We start from the raw sequence: 23,803 nt of genomic DNA, 5'->3' as shown, positions 1-23,803 counted from the left end.
ACCCAGATCAGCTGATTACAGGGAAAACAAACACTCTACCTGCTGTCAGCCCCAAGTCACTGGATTTTTATTGTAGTTTTGTGAATGATTTATAGATTTTCTATATCAAGCCTTTATCTGATGCATGGTGGAAAAATATTTTCTCCTATTCTGCAGTGTGTCTTTTTATTAGAGCTTGAATTTCTTTTGCTATGTAAGAGCTTTAAAATTTGATGTAGTCCCATTAGTTTATTTTTGTTTCCATTACTTGCACTGTAGTCATCCCACTGAATACACAACTGAGTTGGGTCAGGAGAGCAGCAGAGGAGAATAAACAAGAGGAATTTGGGGGGTTGGGGTCCTTGTGATTGGGAGGTAGGTACACTAGTGAGGGGTGTGGTACTGGAATTATGTGTGTGGTAAACCATCATTAAAAGTCTTGTAAATCACAGAACTTCAATCATTAAAAATGGTTTTAAAAAAAGAGTTTGCCACTGTAGTCAGTGAAGGACTCCTAGCATAATAGTGGGTTTGTGTTGGAGGATTCAAATGGCTTCTGCATGTAAATGGCTTCTCCATGCACAGGTGGAGATGAGACAAGAGTGTAATAGCCTGGAGTAAGGTGGAGAAGACTAGCAAGGAATTCCATGCCAGGAATAAAAGAGAAGTGAAGAGACTCAGGATAAAGCCTGGAGGTGAGTGGGAAAGGATTTTCTGGTGGGCTTATGCATAAGGATAAGGTAGATGGAGGAGAGAGAAGGAAGCTAAGACTGGCTTCTCAATTTCTGCCTTGAGCAGAGGGAGAATGTGGCAGCTTTTACTGACATTGTGGAAACCAGTGGAGAAGCAGGTTTCAGAGTAAATCATGAACTTGCTTTTAGATGAAGAAAGCTTGAGAAGCCCATGAAATCTTCTATGGGAGCCACATAGATGCTAGTGGTCTGTGTGGTGCTCTGGGACTGGGCCTCTGAGAAAAGGTCTGGGCCAGAGACAGGTATCTGAAAATTGTTGGCATCTTTTTTAGCTTTAGTTTAGAGGCCATACCCAGTGGTGCTCAATTGATCATGCAGGCCTAGCATAGAACCCATGGTTCCCACACACAAAGCCTGCAAGCCAGTCCTTGAACAATCTCCCTTTTCTCTCAGTGTTTTTTGGGCCATGCAAATGAATTAGAGCCAATCAGTGCCTCAGACATACAGACCGTAACCAGATTCCCTGTCCAATGCCCCATTTTTCTAGGAATCCCACTCTCTCACTATTCACAGAAAGGGTTTACAAGCTGTCTTTTCCAATATATCTTAGCTTCTTCAGAGGATATGAGAATGTTTGCTCTTTTTTTATTATTTTATTGAATCACCATGTGAAAAGTTACAAAGTTCTCAGGCTTATGTCTCAGCTATACAATGTTCAAACACCTGTCCCTTCACCAGTGCCCATATTCCACCACCAAAAACCCCAGTATGCCTTCCACCACCACTCCCCACCCCCACCTGGGTAACTGATAAATTTCGCTCTTCTCTTTACCTTGATTATATTCCATACTTCAACACAAAACTCACTATTGTTGTTGGAATTTCAACACAGACTCACTATTTTTGTTGGAATTTATCCCCCAAGAATACAGCCCTATTGAAAAGGAAATATTTGATGTTGAGTTTTCCACTGATGAGAATGAAGAAATAAATAGTCGCGCGGCCGGGATAGTGGCCGTGTGGTTTGCAATTTCTGTATTTTAGTAATTAAATCCAGGAAGATTAAAGTTGGAAATTGAATCATTTTCCTTCCTGGAGCTACATGGAGCAAAAGCTTAGTTTACAGTTTGGATACATGGTTACAAGCGCTCGCCAGAACCCCAAGTCTTATAGCTGCCTCTGGTTCCTCCTCATTCGGCATTCCCGCGGCTGTGCAGAGGCATGGCCACCCGGGTCGAATCTCGGCCGGAGCCCGAGCTCCTCCCCGGCCCGAGCCTGCCCAGGTGTCCCGGTTTCAAGTTCAAAGCACACATTTTTTTTTTCCGTGCCACAAAGTTCGTACCTGCTCAAAGGACCCATAAAATGTCGGACATCACGCCTTCTCCCCTGGGAGGGAGGAGAGACCAAGGGAGAAGGATATTTCCTCCGTTAGCCAGAGTGGGGCAAAAGCCAAGAATGTTTGCTTTTAAAATCCAAAGTATTGGGGCCGGAGCGATAGCACAGCGGGTAGGGCGTTTGCCTTGCACGTGGCCGACCCGGGTTCGATCCCCGGCATCCCATATGGTCCCCCAAGCACCGCCAGGTGTAATTTCTGAGTGCAAAGCCAGGAGTAACCCCTGAGCATCTCTGGGTGTGACCCAAAAAGCAAAAAATAAATAAATAAATAAATAATAAATAAAAAAATAAAATCCAAAGTATTAAATGTTTTTTTCAAAGATCCTAGTGATAAAGGGAAGGTTTCCATTGTGCAAACCCAAAATAGTTTCTACTTGCTAGCAAGATGTCCATCCAATCTGACCACACAGGAGGTGCTTGTAGGGTCAAGCAGCATAGGAACAGCTGATACAGCCTGGGGGAGATGTGATCATCTGTCCAAGAACATTTGAAAGTAGTACCTAAACTTCCTGTTTCTTCTCTAGAAAATCTCCATTACCCCAGCCCTCAGAAGGGTCTGCATTATAATCATGAAGCTAAAGCAAGAAAGAGACCCCAGCAGAAAGGATGTGCTGAAAGGCAGCAGAGAGAGATTGATGTGAAGAGCTGGGCTGCCCCAAACATATGTTCACCATCTGTCCAGCGGAGGGGACCCTGCCAGCCCGACATGGTGATTCAGTATTAAAGAATATTCTTGAGTTTGACTGACACCCTGGAAGCCTCGGCCAAGATGGTTAGGCTCTGGGGTCCAGATGGGATAGAAGGGCCTCTCAGCTCCTGAGAGAGATGCCTCTGGAGGACTGGGCCACCCACAGTACACAGACAACCTCTCCAGGGCCTGGGAGGAGAGTGACTTGGCCAAGGCACAGCCTAAGCCTCAGCTGGAACTGTCATGTGTGGCTCAGCTGCAGCGCCAAGGAAGGGAGAAAAAGAAAATGTTCTTCACACATTATCCCTGCTCTTACCATCATTCGGGGAATGCCAACTCACAGTGCCCTCCTCTGATGGAACAATCCACTTTAGACTTCTGAACATTCAGATTCATAGGTAAGTCTGGTCCGTTAACTTCAGTCTAGAGACAACGGACAGACAGAAAGTTCCTCTTCAGGGCCAGCCTGGAAAGATTAGGGATTCCTGCCCCACAGAACTCAGGAGTGGCTAGGGGGACAGGCAGGCATGAAAACGAAAAAACACGCCAGGTTTGTTGTCATCAGCATGTCGCTTTCGCAGCCATACAGCCAATTCCAGGCAAGGTCCACAGAGCCCAGCGCGCAGCAAATGTGGAGCGGAGTAGTGGCCAATCTGTAAGAAAGCTGTGATGTGGGGGATAAATAAGTCTTTTCTTTAAAACCACGGAGATTTGGAGTTTGAGTGTTTCTGTGGCAAAATCCCATGTATCTGATGGATGCAATTCCCACCTCACACTCATGTACCTCTCACAATCTCTGCCAGGTGGCAAGAATTTCAGTTGCAGTTGAAAAAAGTTTCTTCTCAACTACAGAATTCTGAGGGGAAACTGGAGGAGAGTCCATTAGAAACTCATGGACATTGGGTTTTGCAATCTGTGAAAGCACCAGTTCAGGAGCCATGAGAAGCTTGTTTAAGAGGCATTTCATTTGGGAAAGAAATATATGACAGCCAGAGGCACAGATTAAAAAAAAATCTTACACCTCCAACTTACTCAGGTTATACTGTGTTCTTAGGGTAAATGAGATGGTGATCTAGAGGCAAAAGAAGGGGATGCACAAAATGTGCAAATGTGTTGTCTTATTTCTTCTTGGAATAATTTATTTGACTTTTCTAGCCAATTAATTGTGTCTGAGTTTCATTCAATTCAGTTTCACAAAAGTAGGCGGTATGAATAAGCTTTCCTGCAGTCTGAGCACTGAGGTTTCTAACTGAGAGAAGTGGAAGATAGAATTACTTACAGGTTCCTTAAATAGCACTCTGTCTTCCACACATATGGCCTCTTTTTGTCATCAGGCTAGAGTTTGATCTGATCTCCCTGGATATGGACTGGTCAAAACCCAAACTTTAACTGTGCTCATTGGATTAATGAAGGAAAAGGAATCCTGCTCCCTTGTGTCAATTCCAAGCCCATGGGTGAGTCTCCCACATACTTGCACACCCAGGCAGCTTGCTAAAGACACTGAGATTTGCTTGAAGTTAGAGGGGCTCAGAGTTAGTTACCAGGACATTTCTAGCTCAGCTGCTAAATCTCTTTCTCCCAAGCATTTCCTCTGAGACGCCCAAATTGGCTCTCAGAACTGAAATCCATATTTTCCACTGTGTTGTCAGTAACCAAAGAGTGGGCTTACTTGCATCTAAAAATGGCTCTGGAAAACCTGCATCTGATTTAGAGTTCAGCTAGCAACTCAGCACTCCTAACAGGTTGAAGTCATATGAATTGGAGGCACACGAGCTGTTTACATGAACACACATGACTCCATGTGGCAAATGGCAATATTCTCTCGCCACAAGGCGGGGCCCTTCCAAGGCCTTGGATTAGGGGTACACTAAGGATTAGGGGTGGCTGTGGTATAGGCAACCATGGCTCGTGCAAGTGACTCTGGAATAAGGATAGAACCTTAAAATAATTTTTTGCTTCCCCCCCTTTTCACATTTCCTAATATCAGAATCTGATATTCTTTTGTGTCCCCCCACTCTACCTGATCCTTCTTAGACATGTAACCTATACCCTCTCCCTCTTCTACTCGGAAAAGGTCAGCTTTTATTATTCTTGTTCTGATAAACCTCAGTTTCAAAGCATTCCCCTGCCCCCCACAAAAAAACATGCAAATTCCAGTGCTAACTTTCAGACTTCTCAGTGGTTATATACAAAGAAATAGATATTAAAGTAAGTTTGTACTTTGGAATACCTGAGGTTAAAGCACAAATAAATGAAACACAGAGAGGATGTGACCTGAAATATATAGCCAAGTTAAAAACCCTGCAGACAAACTAAAAGATATCACCAGGGCTTTGCTCTGCCTGATATTCAGATGTCACAGTGAGGACCCCTTTGTAATTCTGTTCTTCTGATGTTTGTGTTCAGGGGTAACTCCTGGCCTTGATAATGGTGGTTCCGGGACCCAAATCTGGGTCAGTCACATACAAGGTAAGCACCCTATCCACTGTACTGTCTCTCCGGAACCACTCATAATTTTGATTGAAAACGGTATAGGATTTCAGTCTTCCCTCTCTACCTGAGTAAATGCAGAAAGACTTGGTGAGTATATTTATTGCAAACCCAATTTCCATGGCCTTCTTTAGGCCTTTCCATTGCTTTGCTGAGGAAAGAGAACCAAAGTATAGCATAGACAGGGCACCTCTATTATGGGGCCTGAATTAAATATAACCTGTAAGTTGTGTCTTAAGGTAGCACTAGAGAAAACTTTCCTGAAAATCGTCTTTAATGTCTGCTAATCTGACATTTAGCTGCCAAAAGAAGAAATGTGCAATGGGTCAAAGGTCAAATCAAAAACTCCAACACACACAAAAGACATACAAACAAGATGGCCAGTAGGGATATGAAAAACTTCTCTGTGTCACTAATCATCAGGAAAATGAAAATCAAAATAATAATTAGATACCACCTCACACCAAAGCCCAAAGCATTTATCACAAAGAACCAGTGTTGACATGGGGGAAAATGTACTCTCATTCACTGCTGGTGAATTGTTGATTGATTCACCCTTTTCAGAAAACAATATGGATACTTTAAAAAAAAAACCTGAGAATTGAATTTTCAATGATACAGTAAATCTACTTTTGGGATCAATAGAATAGAATTGAAAATCCAGAGACAGACCCTCGGATAATCTTTGATTATCAGGTAATCTTTGATAAAGGAGCAAAAAGTATGAGGTAAAGCAAAGAAACCTATTCAACAAATAGTGCTGGAAAAACTGGCCAGTCACATGCAATAAAATGATTCAGACCCCTTTCTAAAACCATGCACAAAAGCCAAATCAAAATAGAATAGAGATCTCAATATTAAATCTAAATTCGTAAGTTACACTGAGGAAAATATAGTCAGAATTCACCACAATGTTGAAGTTAGAGGCATCTTACCTTTAAGGAGTCAACACTACTGGGCAAGGAAATAGAAGAAAAAGGGAAAATGTGACTAACTACATTAAATTAAGAAGTTCCTACACCTAGAAGGAAGTGGTGACCAAAATACAAAGATTCCCATAGAATAAGATTTGCCCATCACTCATCTGATAAAGGGTTAATATATAAGATATATAAAGCATTGATAGAACTATACAAAAAAATACAACTCCATCAAAAAACTGGGAGAAGAGATGAACAGAAACCTCAAGAAGAGGTTTTATATGTAAAAAAGCATATAAAAATGTTCTATATCACTAATCATCAGGGAGATGCAAATAAGTTATTACTTCATGCCACAGAGACCAGAACAGATCAAAATAACAAGCGTTCTTGCAAGGATGTGAGGTTGACGGCAGGGGGTTGGGGTGTGGGGTGGCGACACTCTCATTCATATCAGCTGGTCCGGCCTTTGTTGTAAACAATATGGACATTCCTTCAAAAAAAACCTCAGAATTAAGCTCCCATTTGACTCAGAAATTTCACTTCTTGTAATATTTCCCTGGGGCTCAAAAACACAATCCAGAAAAGACATTTGCACCCCTATATTCCTTGTAACACTGTCCATAGTAGCCAAAATCTAGAAATAACCCAAGTGCCCAAGAATAGATGACTCGATAAAGAAACTATGGCATATACACACAATGGAATATTATGACTATAAAAATGATAAAAATCATGCAATTTGCTTCTACATGAATGGATATGGAGAGTATCATGCAGAGTGAAGTTAATCAGAAGGAGGAAGACAGACACTCTCATATGGAGGATATAAAGAAACAAAATAGTGGAATAACAAATACCCAAAAGCAATGGAAACAACATGAGAACTGGTTTTCAGTAAGAAGCATGTCAGCTGGGGGGCCTAAGGGGACAGAATTAGGAAGGGTTGCATCTACAGTGAAGGGAAGTATCAGCTAGGAGAGGAGAGGGTGCTGAAAGGTGGTAAAGTGTTATGCTTAAAACCCTATCAGAAATAGAACTGTAAACCATAGTCCAGAAACTTATTTTTTTAAAGAGTACCTTTCATGTACACAGACTGGTGGGGGGAGTGGAAACTGCTGAAGGAAGTAGACACTGGTGAAACATTGTATGCCTGAAACTCAATCATAAATGATTTTGTAATTCACAGTGATGAAATTTGATTTAATCTTAAAAACTTTTAAAAGATATTTGCATTCCTGTATTTATTACAGCACTATTCATAATTACCAAAAGCTTGACATAACCCAAGTGTCCAAAACAGATGGCTGGATAAAGAAACTATGGTATATGTACACAACAGGATGCTATCTATCTTTAGAAAAGATGAATTCATGTGATTTGCTGCTACATTGACCGTTGAATATGGGGAGCATCACACAGTGTGGAGTTAGTCAGAAGGAGAGGGACAGATGCAGAATGATCTCGCTCATACATGGGGCATCAAGAAATACAGTAAGAGAACAGCAAATGACCAGAGATAACAGGAACCAAGGACTGTCCACAGAGCTGAGCTCACCATGGGGGGCACAGCTGGGGAAGGCAGACTGAGAAAGAGCGAGGGACAGGGACACTCCGGTGGAGAGCATGGTGCTGGAACATTGTATAGATGAAACCTTATTACTAGCAGTACTGGAAACCTGGGTGACTAAAATTAAAAAGAAGAAAGAAATTCACAGTAAGAGTCTGGAGCAGGTGCTTTTCATCTGTTGAGCTTAGTGGCTATTTTATATAGAGCACTTCTGAGATAGAACTTGTGGTGTCCTTCATTTGTGGGCCTCCAATCTCATGTGACACTGAGAACTTGAAATACTGCAGATGTGCCAGAAAAACTGAAAATAATTCCATTTCCTTTCAACTGATGTGTATTTTAATTTAGCTTTGGTGGCTAATGGCATGGGTAGTGCAGCTCTAGACACTTATCTATAAGTTCTGTAAAAATGTCCTCTTTGTTTTGTCCTTCTGGGGTTCTATTTCTGGATTGTTCCTCATTGGACACCCTTGGCTGGTCCTTTTTAGTTTTTTATTTTAGATGTATTTTTATTTCTTATATTTCTAATATTTCCCCCCACTTCTACACTTTTGTTCTTCCTTTTGGGTTCATCCATTCTTATTATTTGCATTTTAATTTTTACATTGATTATTTTAAGATTTATGGGTTATTATATGATACTTTTTGGAGTGTGGATTTGATATAATAATTTTTTAAAAAATTAATGTAAACACTGAGTTATTAAGGTAGAGTAATGAAGTTTCAGGAATATAATGTTTTAACTCCAGCCCTACCACAGGTCAGCATTCCAACACCAATGTCCCCGGGTTCTCTTCCACTCTTTACAGGCACATTTTTAAGTTTGATTATTGTAGTTTGGTCCCATGCTTACACTCATGCTGACTGTGGTGGTTTTGATATATACAGATACTTTGTCTCTATACCACTGATTTGTCCAGGGCCCCTGACCCTTGACCTCATGTTACCTCCAGGGTTGATTTGACATATGGATACAATATATTACTTGATTATTTTAGACTTTCATGGGGAATTGTTTCTTGTGCTCTGTGCATTTCCCATTTCCTCCAGGTTCTTTAACTCTTTAACTCTTCCTCTGTCATATTAATGATGTCCCTTACATTCCTGATGATCTAGGGATAATTGCTTTGATTTAAGGGCTAAAGTCTGACTGAAAACTTTGTGTGGGGTCAGACTTTCTCAGCAGATTGGGTTGCTTCAAGCCCGCAGGTGACAAGGCTTCAGTTTTTATGGTGAGCCCTTTGTCAGCATTCAGAGCTCTGTTCTTGAGGGTTATTGAGTAATGAAAAGGCTTCTGTGGTCTCTGGCCTCTGCTAGAACAGGGAGGACTAATGGTATGCGTCCAGCCTTGGGTGTGCTGAGAGCAAAGATGATTAATTTAAAAACTGAAACTTCTGCTGTCTTTGCTTTAAGGAGGCGTTTATGCCCCCTCTGGTTTTCAATTGCACTTCTGACCCTTTGGTTTGCTTGGGTTTCCTGCCCAGAGCCAGTCTGGTTCATTGTCTCTAGAAGGCAAACCTCCAGGTTCCCGGCCAGAGCAATAGCACAGCAGGCAGGGTGTCTGCCTTGCATGTGGCTCATGCAGGTTTGATCTCTAGCACCCCCACATGGTACCCGAGCACCACCAGGAGTAATTTCTGAGTGCATAACAGGGCTGGGTGTGGCCCCCAAATCAAAATTAAGTTAAATAAATGAATACACCTCCAAGCACCTGGGGCAATATTCATGGCCGAATATTCTGGGCAACGCCAAGTGGTTTGTGGGTCCCTCTTCCATGCTTCCTCAGTGTGTGCATGTGGCTCTTGTTCTGCTCATCACCATGTGCTCAGCTCTTCTCTGCTGTGCCACGCCTTGGCATCTCTGTGCCCTGGTATTGTCTTCACTGTCATCTTAGTGCTTTTGCTCTTCAAAGGAGAGCCAATCCACACATGCAGCTGATCCATAGTATCTCATACGAGTACTTCTTTCAAGCAGAAATGACAGACGGGGATTAAGGTGCATATGAACAACCCCAGCTCCATCCGTCACCAGATACATTCTCCTGAGCACTTCCAGGAGTGAGTCCTGAGCACAGAGGATATAGCAAGCACAGTCTGAGCACACTTGAGTGTGGTTCAAATGTCCTCCCAATTCAGATTTTCTTAACTGGCTTTTATTAACTGGCCTCATTAAAAAACCCTCTCATGTGTCTCATTATTTATTTATATAGACCTTTAATTTCAAGCAAATGCCACTCCCTTTCTTTTTAAAAATTTTTTATATATATTTTTAAAATTTTTAATTAGTGAATCACCGTGAGGGTACATTTACAGATTTATACATTTTTGTGCTCATGTTTCCCCCATACAAAGTTCAAGAACCCATCCCTTCACCAGTGCCCATTCTCCACCACCAGTAAACCCAGCGTCCCTCCCACCCTCCCCAGTCCCATCTCCCCCCACCCAAACTGCCACTATGGCAGGGTATTCCCTTTCCTTCTTTCTCTCTGATTAGGTGTTGTGGTTTGCAATAAAGGTGTTGAGCGGCCATTGTGTTCAGTCTCTAGTCTACATTCCGCACGCTTCAGTTCTGCCCCGCATGACCTCCGACCACATTTTACTTGGTGTTCCCATCTCTGAGTTGCCCAGAATGAGAGACCAGCCTCCAAGTCATGGGAGTCAACCTCCTGGTATCAATATACCAATATATATGGTATATTGATATACCATATATCAATGGTATATAAACCAGTGCTTTATATACCCTTGATATCAACCCCGTATCTGATGGGTATTGTGTAAATATCCTTTCCCATTCTGTAGATAGTCTTTGTATTCTGGTCACTGTATCTTTTGCGGTGCAGAAGCTTTCTAGTTTAATGTAGTCCCATTTGTTGATCTCTGTTTCCACTTGGTTGGCCAGTTGCTTGTCATCTTTGAAGCTACCTTTATCTTCAATATCGTGGAGGGTTTTGCCGACCTTGTTTTCAATGTACCTTATGGTTTGTGGTCTGATGTTGAGGCCTTTAATCCATTTTGATCTGACTTTTGTGCATGGTGTCAGGTCGAGGTCTAAGCCCATTCTTTTACATGTGGTTGTCTAGTTGTGCCAGCACCATTTGTTAAAGAGGCTTTCCTTGCTCCACTTCACATCTCTTGCTCCCTTATCAAAAATTAGATGATCGTACATTTGAGGTTGTGTGTAGGGATATTCCACCCTGTTCCATTGGTCTTCAGCTCTGCCTTTGTTCCAGTACCATGCTGTTTTAATTGTTACCGCTTTGTAGTAGAATTTGAGGTTGGGGAGGGTGATGCCTCCCATCATCAGTTCCCAAGAATTGTTTTAGCTATCCATGGATGCTTATTGTTCCATATAATTTCAGGATTGCTTGATCCGTTTCTTTGAAGAATGTCATGGGTATCTTTATAGGGATCACGTTAAATCTGTATAATGATTTGGGGAGTATTGCCATTTTGACAATGTTTATTCTTCCTATCCATGAGCAGGGGATATGTTTCCATTTCCTCATGTCCTCTTTTATTTCATGGAGTAGCGTTTTATAGTTTTCTTTTAGAAGTCCTTTACTTCTTTAGTTAAGGTGATTCCAAGTTATTTGATTTTCTGGGGCGCCACTCCCTTTCTTGATTTTATTTTTTTCTACTTTACTTTCTTCACTTGGTATCATTTTTCATTAGGTAATCGATTTATTTTGAATTAATCTGATTTCATATGTGACCTCAAAACTGCTTCCATAACAGAATCAGCCCATAAAAATGTTTTTGTTCCTAAATTACTTTAATACCTACACTAATTCATATTTATTCATTCATGATTTTTTAACTTATTAATAAGAAATTGTCTCTCAACATATTTAAGGTAGTTAATTAGGATGCATAAAGTATAAGATTATAATGATGTTTATGTAGATTAATATTGGAGCAGACACCTCATATGTATGAGGCCCTGATTCAAGCCCCTTCACCACCGTTCCACACACTCACATATGCCTCAGCAAACTTTTAAAAATTACAGTATTTTAACTAACACATTTTAGAAGAGTGTAGGAGAGAAATGGAAACGGGCACAGTAGAGGTGTAAAGTGGAACCAGTATAAGAGTATGCACGTACTATCAGGTATCAAGTTCCACACCCTCCCTCCCCGATTGGATAAAGTTGATCTACTCAAATACAAGCACCCAATATGACAAAATCCTCCACTGGAAAGTTTGTCTACTCAACCATCGTGCATGACTTAGGAGAACCATCACTGCTGATACACAGAGGTGTTTGTAATGGAGACCCCAGACTGCAAGGTGAAGGATCACCCTAAGTTATAGTACCCCAGGACATCCCAGAGGACTAATGGGAAATGTTTGCTGATTTTTATAGTCAATACAAGCAGAAGAAAACTACCACATTCTTTCATCAAAGACTCTTTGATACTGATTAGACAGTTAGACAGGGGGGCCCCTATGGCAACAGAATTCCTAGGAAGTATTAAAGCCAACAGGGCCAATGCTGCAAGCACAGGAATCAAGGCCTGATGAGACCCTCACCTGGCACCAGAAACAGACCCAGAGAAGGCTGAAACTACCCCCACTTCCCCATGCCCCCTGCCCCCCGCCCCCCCCCCCCCCCCCCCCCCGCCAAGAGAGGCTCCAACAGGAACAAAAGGCCAGGAAAGGAACTTCAAAGAAGACCATCTATCACTCCCAACTCTACCCCCTTGGCAACCATCCTAGCAATGAACTCTTACCCCGTATGGGGTAGGTTGAGAAACCCTATAAAAGCCACCTAGAACAAAATGTGTGCATATGCTGCCTGAGCCTATGTGCTGCTTGTGCCCATGTGGCCGAGCACATGTGGCACCCAAGCACATGTGTGACCTTCATCTCCCCTCCTGAGACGTGTACTTTTATGCTATCATATCCAATGCTGGGTGTGTGGGGAGGCCTCTCTTTGCCTGGAGAAGTCCATGTACTCTCCCGAGCATGCTACTCTGTCTCTGTCTCTGTCTCTCTCTCTCTCCCTCTCACTGTCTCTCCCTACTTCTCATTCCTTCCTTTAGAAAACGGAGAACAATAGTACTGACCAGAGACTTAAGTATGATCCCAGGTGCTTCAGATACCTCCCCAAGCTAACCAGGAATGATCCCTGAGTGCAGAGCCAGGAGTAAGCCTACACACTGCAGGTGTGCCCCCCACCAAATCAGAGACAGCAGTAACACTGAGGGGGACAGTTTCAGAGTCCTTCTGCCTCCTCTAATTTTATTCTATGCTACAAGTTAAAGAAATTGCTCAAAACCCTTTCAGCAAGTGGCAGGGCACTTCTGAGTCCTGAATTTTGTTGCTCATGCATCCATCTAAAGAATTTATCTAAGCAGCAACTCTAGAGTAAGAAAGGACAATTCTGAAACCTTCTTTGCTCATCACAGGCATGGCTGTGTACACATACAAACACATGCATAAGAGCAACAGAGAACCCATCTGAGCCCGGAAACTCTAGGAGTGACTGAACAGCCACCGAACAGTAACAACAATGACAATAATAATGAACACTCTTCTGGACCCAGCCTCGCACAAGTTCTTTAAATCTGGGGTAATGCCAGATTAAGGAAGAAAGGTGCCTTATGGAATTTTGTCTGAATCCCTGGGCTTTGGAGCCTTTATTTAGAGTCTGTTTTGTTCCCAGAGGTGGGAATGGGGAAGGAAAATCTCATCCTTTTTGAGCTTTATAAACTTCCTAAGTCCCTCTGCTTTTAAACAAGTCAATTTCAAGTACTTCTATGGGCAGGGATGAAAGGAAAGAAGATCAGCTTTCCTGAAGTTAGGAAGACAGCTCGGTTGTCACGGTTCATGCGTTGCATGCATGGGGACTCCAGTTCAAGCCCCAGCACTGCCTGGTCCTGAGCATCATGAACTGTGGCTCTGGTGACCTCCTGCTGCTGCCAGAACTGCCCATCCAGGTAGGACCCGAGCATAAGCCCTCTGGCCTGTTGGTCGAGTATTGCCAGCTGCCTTACTGCTGTGCTCAGAGTAATCTCCAGCCCATGGAGCACTATGGGAGGCAGCCAGTACCAGAGGGTCAAAGGTGAAACGCGCTTGAAGCAACTTAATGAAGCCAGTGGGGTCCGAGTGATTTAGGTAAAGTGGGGAGTATGAGAAGGAAATTTGCAGTTTTCTCTCTGTCCACCTCTGCCACCCGAGGACCAGCTGGGGAAATGTAGGACTGTGGGCCTTTCTCCTTGCAGGAAAGGAAAATCAGTTCTGGATCTTACTCGGATCTTTCAGGTTTTTGCCTTTGCCTTTCAGAAAAGAATTTCAGGAGGAGGCAAAAGAGAGGGAGAGAGAGAGTGGGGGGAGGGGGAGAGAGGGAGGGAGAGTGAGAGAGGGAGGGAGAGAGAGGGAGTGGGAGAGAGAGAGGGAGTGGGAGAGAGAGAGAGAGAGGGAGAGAGAGAGAGAGAGAGAGAGAGAGAGAGAGAGAGAGAGAGAGAGAGAGAGATGAGAACACAGGCTTTTCCAGAATGTGGAGAGAGCCCCAGGACACACCCCAGCATTAAAGTATGAAGAGTGAAAGTACACATCTCGAGGGGAGATGTGAGTGACACATGCACTGACAGTAAGACATGTGTTTGGACAGCACGTACTTGCACTTCCTTTGTTCAAGCTGGATTTTATAGTTTTTTTCCAAACCTGCCCCACATGGGACTTTCAACCTGGGTAAGAGTCCATTCATTGTCAGGGTGGTTGTCAAGGGATACAGTTGGGAGCAATTGAGGGTCTTCTCTGATATTCCTTTCCTGGCCTTTGTTCCTGCCGGAGTTTCTCGCTGGCGGGGTGCAGCCTTCTCTGGTCTGTGCTGGTGCCAGGGGAAGGTTTGGTCAGGCCTCAGTTCCTGTGTCTGTAAGGTGGGTCCTGGCAAGCTTGGGGTTTTATCCCTTCCCAAGAACTCACCGCCACGGGGCCCTTTCCCGACCTGTCTGCCTGCTTCAGTGATTTAAGTCTTATTTTCAGTCTCCCCCCACCCCCCGAACCTGACAGAGGGTGCAAGACCCTATGGGCCAGGAGGCCTGCGTGGAGGTCTCAATATAACTAAGATCTCTAGTAGTGTGAGGTTACTTTAACCAACCCTCCAAAGAGGGGAGCAGGGGAATTCTGATATGTTTTTCTACTTTTTAAAAGCATCAAAGAATTGATCATTATCAGGCTTCATCTAAGTGAAAACAGAACCACACCCACCCCACCCAGAAAGAACTGTGCTAGGAAGTTCTTTTGCCCTTGTGCGGGAGAGTGGGGGCCGGGCATTTGCTGTACTTGGCACATCTGAGCTGCAATTTTTGTTAATTTGTAGAGCCCTGGGGAAGAAGACACCTAGGGACCACCCAGGTGGGGAATTCCATGGAAAGAGGCCGCCAGTCTGGCTGGGAGGAGTGAAGTAAAGCTGCTGGTGCAGAGCAGAGCAGGGGGAAAGCAAAGCCAGCCCTGAAGAGTACAGACAGGCCTGCATTTGCCAGAGTTTGCAGCCAAATAGACAAAACCTCAAGCTGTGAATTGAGTTCAAAGTGTTCCAGATGGCCACATGGGCAGCAGCCTCAGGTGGCAGAGGAAGTACAGACGCTCTTTGGAAACACTCCCTCATTCCAAGGCTCTAAGAACTTCCCAAATAACTTCCTGAGGGCAACAAGAGAAATAACCAGGGACACCCAGAGAGAGGCTTCATGACAGAGAGACTGTAGAAATGAAAGGGCCAAGCTGCTGGACATTGCCCGCCCAAATACAACCCCCAGCTCCACATAAGCCCTCCTGAACCGCGGTAGGAGTAATCCCTGAGCACTGAGAGATATGGGTCACTAATACCACTCTCCCCCTGCAAAAAAAAGGGGAGAAGGAGAGGAAGTGCCAGACCATCTTCAGAGCCCAGGGCGGATGGCAGGAGTGCAGCTCAGAGCACAACGGACCAACACCACACAGAAGAACACAGTGACCAGAGGTGACAGAGCCTTAGAAATGGGTCCCTCCTATGCAGGCACACTCTGGCCCTCTGCACATCTGACTCCCTGACAGTTCAAGTTCTCAGAAAATCAAAGCTACACACTGAGCTGCCCCTTCTCTTGTTCAGCACTGTTTCCATTCCCACCTATAATACCTGAGAAGGTAGGTCTTACATTGCACATTCCTCACATTTCGACTGCCATGGCCCGATGCTGGCCCTGGAATCCTGCTATGAGTGCACCCACTCTAATTCATTTTTTTTTTCATCATCATTCTACACAAAAACTCACTCCAGTGAATTCCTGTTCATCTGCCCACTTTGGCTAAGGAGGATCAAAACCCATTTTATCTGTCTCAAGGTCTCACTCATCATTTTCCACGGCAGCACACTGCCCACTGCCCCAGGTAACCCAACTCAGAGTCCCCCTTTTTGTCAACTTCCACATCATTCCTGATAATAGTCAAGAAATGAAACCCCCTATACCACCACCTCAGGGCCTGATGCACAAAACAGCTTGCCTCTCTCTTGAGACCGCCATTCCGATCAATGCCCTTCAAGCCCCCACCACCCCTCATATCCATGTGCACCTCACACACCTGAGCTTTGTGATCGTGTCCCTTCACCTCTCTTGGTATGGAGTTCTCCACTTCTGGCCTCTTCCTGTCACACTCTCCCCACCTAAATGTAACAGTTATGCAACATCTGAGAAAGGAATCTTCCAGGCAAGTACAGAAGAGTGCCCTGGGTGGGGTGGATGATGGAGGTGTGGCAGAAGGGGATGCAGCCTTAAATAAATAGATATGTGTGAAGACATTGTTTGATAATAGACATGGGCACATGCTCCGTCATTTCTTTCCTTTTGTTTTCAGTGATCTTCAATCACTGGCAAACCAGGAACAAGAAAGTAGGACAGGTCATTGAGCCCCAATTTCATGGAAAGCCCTTGGAATGTTTCAAGCAAGGGAATCACGAATCACAAAATCCCCCTTAATTGTCAATTTCTCAAGCGGGCTCAGTAACCTCTCCATTCTTCCTTTCCCTGATATCTTAGAAGTCTCTCTCGGCTAGGCCCTTTCAACAATGTTGCACTGGAGACTCTTTCAGGGTCAGGGGAATGAGATCCAGCTTGTTACTGGATTTAGCATATGAATACACCATGGGAAGCTTGCAAGGCTGTCCCATGTGGGCAGGAAACTCTCAGAAGCTTGCCAGTTTCTCCCAGGGGGAGAAGTAGGCTACAAGATACCGCGTAGCCACTTTGCAGCCGCGCACTTCTGGGAGCTTGCTTTTAAGTCTCTGGGTGCTGACCGTTGATGGAATTACACACACCTGGGTTCCTCTGCCGGTACCTTCATGCGTGAGGCCTGTCTGAACGTGTGGAGAGGGGCCTCGAGCATGGCTGTAGCTAGGTTCCCGGTGGTCTTTGGCCGCCGGGAGCTCTGCTTGGGGTGGGGAGGGAAGCTGGAGCCCATCCCCTTTGACGGGCCCCAGGGAAGATAGACAGGCGTGCGGGCAAGAGACTCTCTGGGAAAGCAAGGGAAAGGCTACCCTAAATATTTTTCAAAATCATTTTGACTTCTCTGTGGAGGATGGATTGCTAGGAGGCAAACCCCACCAGGAATGTATGCAGTGAGAGGGGACCAACTCTGCGTCTGTGGTCTAAGGTCCACCCCTCACCCCTTCTACACTACAGAACTTAAAAGTCATTCTGCCATGTCCTGGAGCAGAACCTGAAGATTTGAGGAATGAGTTCATCCCTGCCCCACTCACCATGACCAGGTTGGGGTGTCTATTTCCCAGCTGCTCCTTACGCCTTAGTTGGCTAATACTGGAAGAGGTATTTCCCTGAATGACTGCAGGAGGTAACACTATGGTTTCTGCTTTACTAGTTGACTCAGTGCTTACCTGGCTGCCTTTCTCTCTTTCTTTTTATATTCTGCCATGGGTTGGACAAGAAGGACTGAGTTCCTTGATGGCATTTGAAGGACCAAGATTCACCCATGGCCCTCTATAACCCTCAAATAAGGAGGGCCCAGATCTGAGGAGGATCTGCCTTTATTCTTCTCTCTTCTATCTTGATAGAGGCACCCATGTCTACATTCTAGATGGTCTAAGCATGTCACCAGCTTTATGCACTCCTGCCTGGTGCCAAAACTAAGGACTTGGTTAGAGTTATACCTCTGCAGACAGAGTCCATGGTGCCTCCTGAGGAACACGCCGGGAGCAGGATATCAGCTGCAAGAATACACCATTTCAGTGGTTTTCCGGTGGGCAACTAGGAGAATGGGTCACCCTCACCTCACCCAAGACCTGACTCTGCAGGAAGATTTTTACTGCTAGGAGAGAAAACACACTTAGTGACTGAACACCACTGCTAATGCTTGGCCTCTCCCACAGGTCAGACCAGAGGTGGGCATGGCTTTTCAAGAAGGCAGCCACTAACGGGGGTACCAGTTAATCTCCCCCTCCATACCCCATAAGATCCACATCTTGGCCTCTTATACTGAACTCTCACCAGGGCAGCTCGCCCCCCCCCCAACAACATTAGGCCAACAGTCTTTTAGCCTCTACTCTAATCAACATCCTCCAAACCCCACAAAAGTATCAGTGAACACAAGAAACAGCCTAATCAATGAGTAGCAGTTAGTTCAGGTCAAAGAACACATTCCCTGAATCAACTTAAGAGGTTCTACACAAACACCAAACAAGCAGGTGCACCAAATTGGAAGGGAATATCTTTGATGCAGATAGAACAGATCACCACCCACTGAGTTCCCCAGGAGTCCTCCCTGGGAATCACAGTGGGGGGATGCTGATAATGTATTGGAAAGAATCACCTTCATACTACCAGAGGAACCACAGGGAAACAGTACAGAACCCCACCATGGGGAGTGGATGAAGAAAGGAGCCCTGAGGCTTTAGAAGTTTGTGTGCTTATGGGGTTTGTCTTGCCTTATAGTAGCCCCTTCAATTTTCTTTCAAAATTAGTTTTGAGTCTATGAAATTCCTGAGATGTTTTTTACCCATAAAATTGTGTATCATTCCTTCAAATCTAAATGAGAATCTGGCTGGGTACAATACCAACATACATAATATCTCTGATAAAGAATTCAGAGAAAAAATGGTGAGTATGTTTAACAAGCTCAAGGAAACAATGGAATGGACATTCGATAAAATACAGGAGGGTATGAGAGAAACATTGGAATGGACAACCAAAAAAATACAGAGGGATATGAGAGTAGAAATAAGAAAACTACAAGCCAAAATGTCAGTAATAAAAACTTTGGTAGACTAAACGAAAAACTCAACAAATGCCCTCAGCAGTAGAGAAACAGCAGAATCAGTGAGCTGGAAGATGAGATGCAAAAACCACTCCAGGCAATAGCAGGAGACGGAAAAAGACCTCAAATAAATCAAGCAGATAAGAGAAATATAAGCTAAATTCAAGAGGAGAAGTATAAGAATCATCAGAGTACCAGAGATACAGGAAGACAATTCCAATAAGTAACTAACAGTCAAAGTTGTCATTGCTGTAAAGTTCCTGGAGATGGAGAATGCAGGCATCCAGATCCAAGGAGTCTGAAGGGTACCAGCTAAAAGAGACCTAGCAAAAAGATTCTAAGACATATCCTAATCAGAATGATAAAAGGAAACTCAATATATAGATATATAATACTGAAATCACCAAGATAAAAGGCATCCCTTAGATTTACAGCAAACCTACTGAATGAAATGAAATCCTCTGGGCACAAGATCAATGGCGGGATATGGTTTAAAAATTAATGAAATGGAGACCTCACCAACAATACTTTATCCAACTAAACTCTTGTTCAGACTTGAAGGAATGCTACACAACTTTATTGATAAAAAACAGTTCAGGAACTTCATTGACTCAAAATCAATTATGAAAGAAGAACCAAAGGGACTAAGAGAGACAAGACAAATCCCCAAAACACAACAAACTTCTACAAAATGTTGACACAAAACTTCATGACCATAATCTATCAATGTCTGTTCTAAGTGCACCAATTAAGAGACACAGAGTGGCAATGGATTAAAAAATTGAGTCCAATATTCTACTGCCTGTAAGTAACATATTCAAATACTTAGAGCAAACACAGACTCAAATTTAAAGTCTGTAAGACAATTCTTTAAGCAAACAACTCTTTTTTAAAGGCTAGGGTGGTAATACTAGTATTCAGCAACATAAATTTCAGGGTGAAAAGATTTAGAAGAGACAGCAAAGGTCTTTTCTTAATAATCAAGGGATATATACAACAGAAAGATATCACACTCCTTAACATACATACACCTCATGAGGGATCAGCAAAGTCCTTAAAACTAATAAACTTCAAGGAGGACATTAGTAGCAACACAAAAGTAGTTGGAGATTTCAATATCATTTTATCAACCCTTGATAGATCAATGAGATTGAAACTCAACAAGGAAATACTAGATTTGAAGGACGAAATTGAAGAGGCAGGGGTTGAGGGGTGGGTTACAGATATATACAGGCCTTTTTATCCCCCCAAAACTGAATACAAATTCTTCTCCACTGCACATTGGACATTCTCCAAGATAAACTACATGATGAGCCACAAAAGATAACGCCATAAAATTAAAAGGATAGAAATGGTATCAACTGTCTTTTTAGACTACGATGCTCTGGAAATAAAACTTAATATCACGTAGAAGTGGAGAAGCATATAAGAAACTCAACTGCTCACTATGGAAGAACAGTGGCTTAGAAAGGAAACCAAAAGATTCTTGGAAGCAAATTAGAATGATGACATGAGCTTCCAGAATTTGTGGCACAGAGCAAGAGCAGTGTTAAGAGGAAAGTTTATAGCCCTGAAAGCGTTCATGAGGAAGGAAGAAAGGGCCTACAGAAATAGCTTTATTTCACAGCCTAATGTCTTAGAAAATGAAAACAAAATAAGCCCAAAACAGGCAACAAAAAGGAAATAATAAAACTCAGAGCAGAAATTAACTAGCTAGAATCCCCCAAAACAATCCAAAAGATCAATTAAACCAAAAAAAAAATAAGCAAGATTGATAAAAAGCAAGACTCATAAAGAGAAAGAGAACCTTAATAAACCTAGTCAGAAATGAAAGGGGAGACATCACAACAGAAACCACAGAAATTCAAAAGATCATCAGAGACTACTTTGAGAATCTATATGCTATGAAAAAAAGAGAATAAATGGTTACATCCTGGATTCCTATAACCTCCCAAGGCTGAACCAAGTATATTTGGAATACCTGAACAGACCTATCACCATTGAGGAAATTGAAATGGTAATCAAAAGTCCCCCCAAACAAAAGTCTAGGCTCAGATGGATTCACTAGTGAATTCTTTCAAACCTGTAAAGTGAAGAGAACCTACTGCCAATCGTTTTCGAGCTTTTCCAAGGGATTGAAGGAATAGAAACACTCCCAAACAGCTTATATGTGGCAAATATCACCCTGACATGAAAGCAGACAGACAGAACAAAGACAGAAAGAGAGAGAGAGAGAGAGAGAGAGAGAAAGAGAGAGAGAGAGAGAAAAAGAGAGGCAAAGATTCTCAATAAAATGCTAGCAAATGGGATCAAACAACTCATCAAAAACCTCATACACCATGACCAAGTAGGATTCATCCTGGGGATGCAATGATGCTTTAACATTTGCAAGTCAGTCAACTTAATACACCATATAAATAAAAGAAAAAAAACTACAAGATCATATCAATCAATGTAGAGAAAGCATTTGACAAGATCCAGAGCCCATTTATGATAAAAAATATCTCAAGAAAATGGTACTTGAAGGAATTTTCTTCAATATAGTCAAAACTATCTACTGCAAGTCCACAGCAAGCATTATTCTCAATTGGGAAAAACCTTAAAACTTTCCTTCTAAGATCATTCAAAATACAAGGTTGCCTACTTTCACCACTCCTACTCAATATAATAGTAGAAGTACTTTCCATAGCAGTTAGGTAAGAAAAAGATATCAAGGTCTTCTAGATAGGAAAGAAGTAAACTTTCACTATATGTAGATGATATGATATGATACTTAGAAGATCCTAAGGACTCTACAAAAAAAATATAGAAACAATATGTTTGTATAGAACAGAGGCAGGTTAGAAAATTAATATGCTAAAATTTCATGACTTTCCTTGATACAAATCATGAAAGAGAAGAAAGAACTATTGGAAAAACAATATCTTTCACAATTGGGCCTCAGAAAATCAAGTACCTAAGAATAAGCTTAACTAAAGAGATGAAGGACATATACAAACATAACTACAAAACACTGCTTCAATAAAATAGAAGAGGACACAGGAAATGGAGACACATCCCTTGCTCATGGATTGGGAGGATTAACGTCACCAAAATTGCAATGCTCCCCAAAACATTAGAAAGATTCAATGCAGTCTCCATTAGGATACCCTTGACATTTTTTTAAAGAAATAGATCAAAAACTCCTGAAATTTTATTACTCCTATGGAGTAATAAACCCTTATGAATAACTAAAGGAATCCTTGGGAAAAAAGAAGGTGGGAGGCATCACCTTCCCCAATTTCAAGCTGTACTACAAAATGAGACTTGAATATTCTGACACAGACCCTCAAATATATGATCATTTAATCTTTCATTAAGGATCAAGTAATATGAAACAGAGCAGGAAAAGCTTCTTTAGCAAATAAGTGCAGTTACATCAAAAAGAAAAGAACTCAGCATTGGTGGAGGAGAATGGGCCCTGGTGGAGCGATGTGAACGATCACTGTATGACTGAAATGCAAACATGAAAATTCATAAGTTTGTAACTGTATCTCACTGTGATTCACTAATAAAAATTTTTAAAAAATAAAGTAAAATAAATAAAATGAAAAAAAAGCTAAAGAAAAAGGAAAAAAAAACAGACCTCTTTCTAATGCCAGATCAAAATGGATTAAAAACCTCAATATATATCCTAAACCATAAGGTCCATGGAGAAAAACATAGGCAGAACTCTCCATGAAACTGAAGCTAAAGGCATCCTCACAGATGAAGCACTACTGGTCAAACAAGTGGAAGCAAAGATAAACAAATGAGACTACATGCAACTAAGAACATTTTGTACCTCAAAGGAAATTGTGACCAGTATACAAAGACAATCTACAGAATGGGAAAATTTATTTACCCAGTACCTACTGATAAGGGCTTAATAGCCAATATATATAAGGCACTAGAATAACTTTACAAGCAAAAACACCAATTTCCTCAGAAGAAATACAAGTGGACAAAAGACACAGGAAAAAAATTCTCTACATCAATAATTATCAGGGAGCTGCAAATCATAACAATGAAATATCATCTCACACCACAGAAACAGGCACACACCAAAAAGAGCAAGAATAACTAGTGCTGACACAAATGTGGAGAGGAAGGGACTCTCATTGTTGGTGGGAATGTAGACTGGTCCAGTCTTTTTTGGACTGCCTCCAAATTCAATACAATACAACATACCTCAAAAAGACTAGAAACTGAGCTTCCATACAACCCATTAATACCACTTCTGTGAATATACCCTGGAGCCCCCAAAACACACTACAGAAAAGCCATCCACACTTCTATGTTCACTGCAGCATTATTCACAATAGCCAGAATCTGGAAACATCCCAAGTGCCTGAGAACAGATGCTAGGACAAAGATACTATGGTATATCTACAAAATGAAATACTATGCAGCCACCAGGGAAAAATCAATTAATGAAATTCTCTTATAAATGAATTAACATGGAGGGTATTATGCTGAGTGAAATGAGTTAGAGGGAGAGGGACAGACATAGACTGATTGCACTCATTTTTGATATATAGGGGCGAAGAAATGAACAGAAACTTTACCAAGGAAGAAATACGAATGGCCAAAAGGCACATGAAAAAGTGCTCTGCATCACTAATCATCAGAGAGATGCAGATCAAAACAACTTTGAGATACCACCTCACACCACAGAGACTAGCACACATCCAAAAGAACAAAAGCAACCGCTGTTGGAGAGGATGTGGGGAGAAAGGGACCCTTCTTCACTGCTGGTGGGAATGCCGACTGGTTCAGCCCTTCTGGAAAACAATTTG

This window comes from Sorex araneus, chromosome 2 (genome assembly GCF_027595985.1).
Source record: "Sorex araneus isolate mSorAra2 chromosome 2, mSorAra2.pri, whole genome shotgun sequence".
Taxonomy (NCBI): Eukaryota; Metazoa; Chordata; class Mammalia; order Eulipotyphla; family Soricidae; genus Sorex; species Sorex araneus.
The sequence above is the reverse complement of the archived record's forward strand: the minus strand, read 5'-3'. Positions refer to the sequence as shown.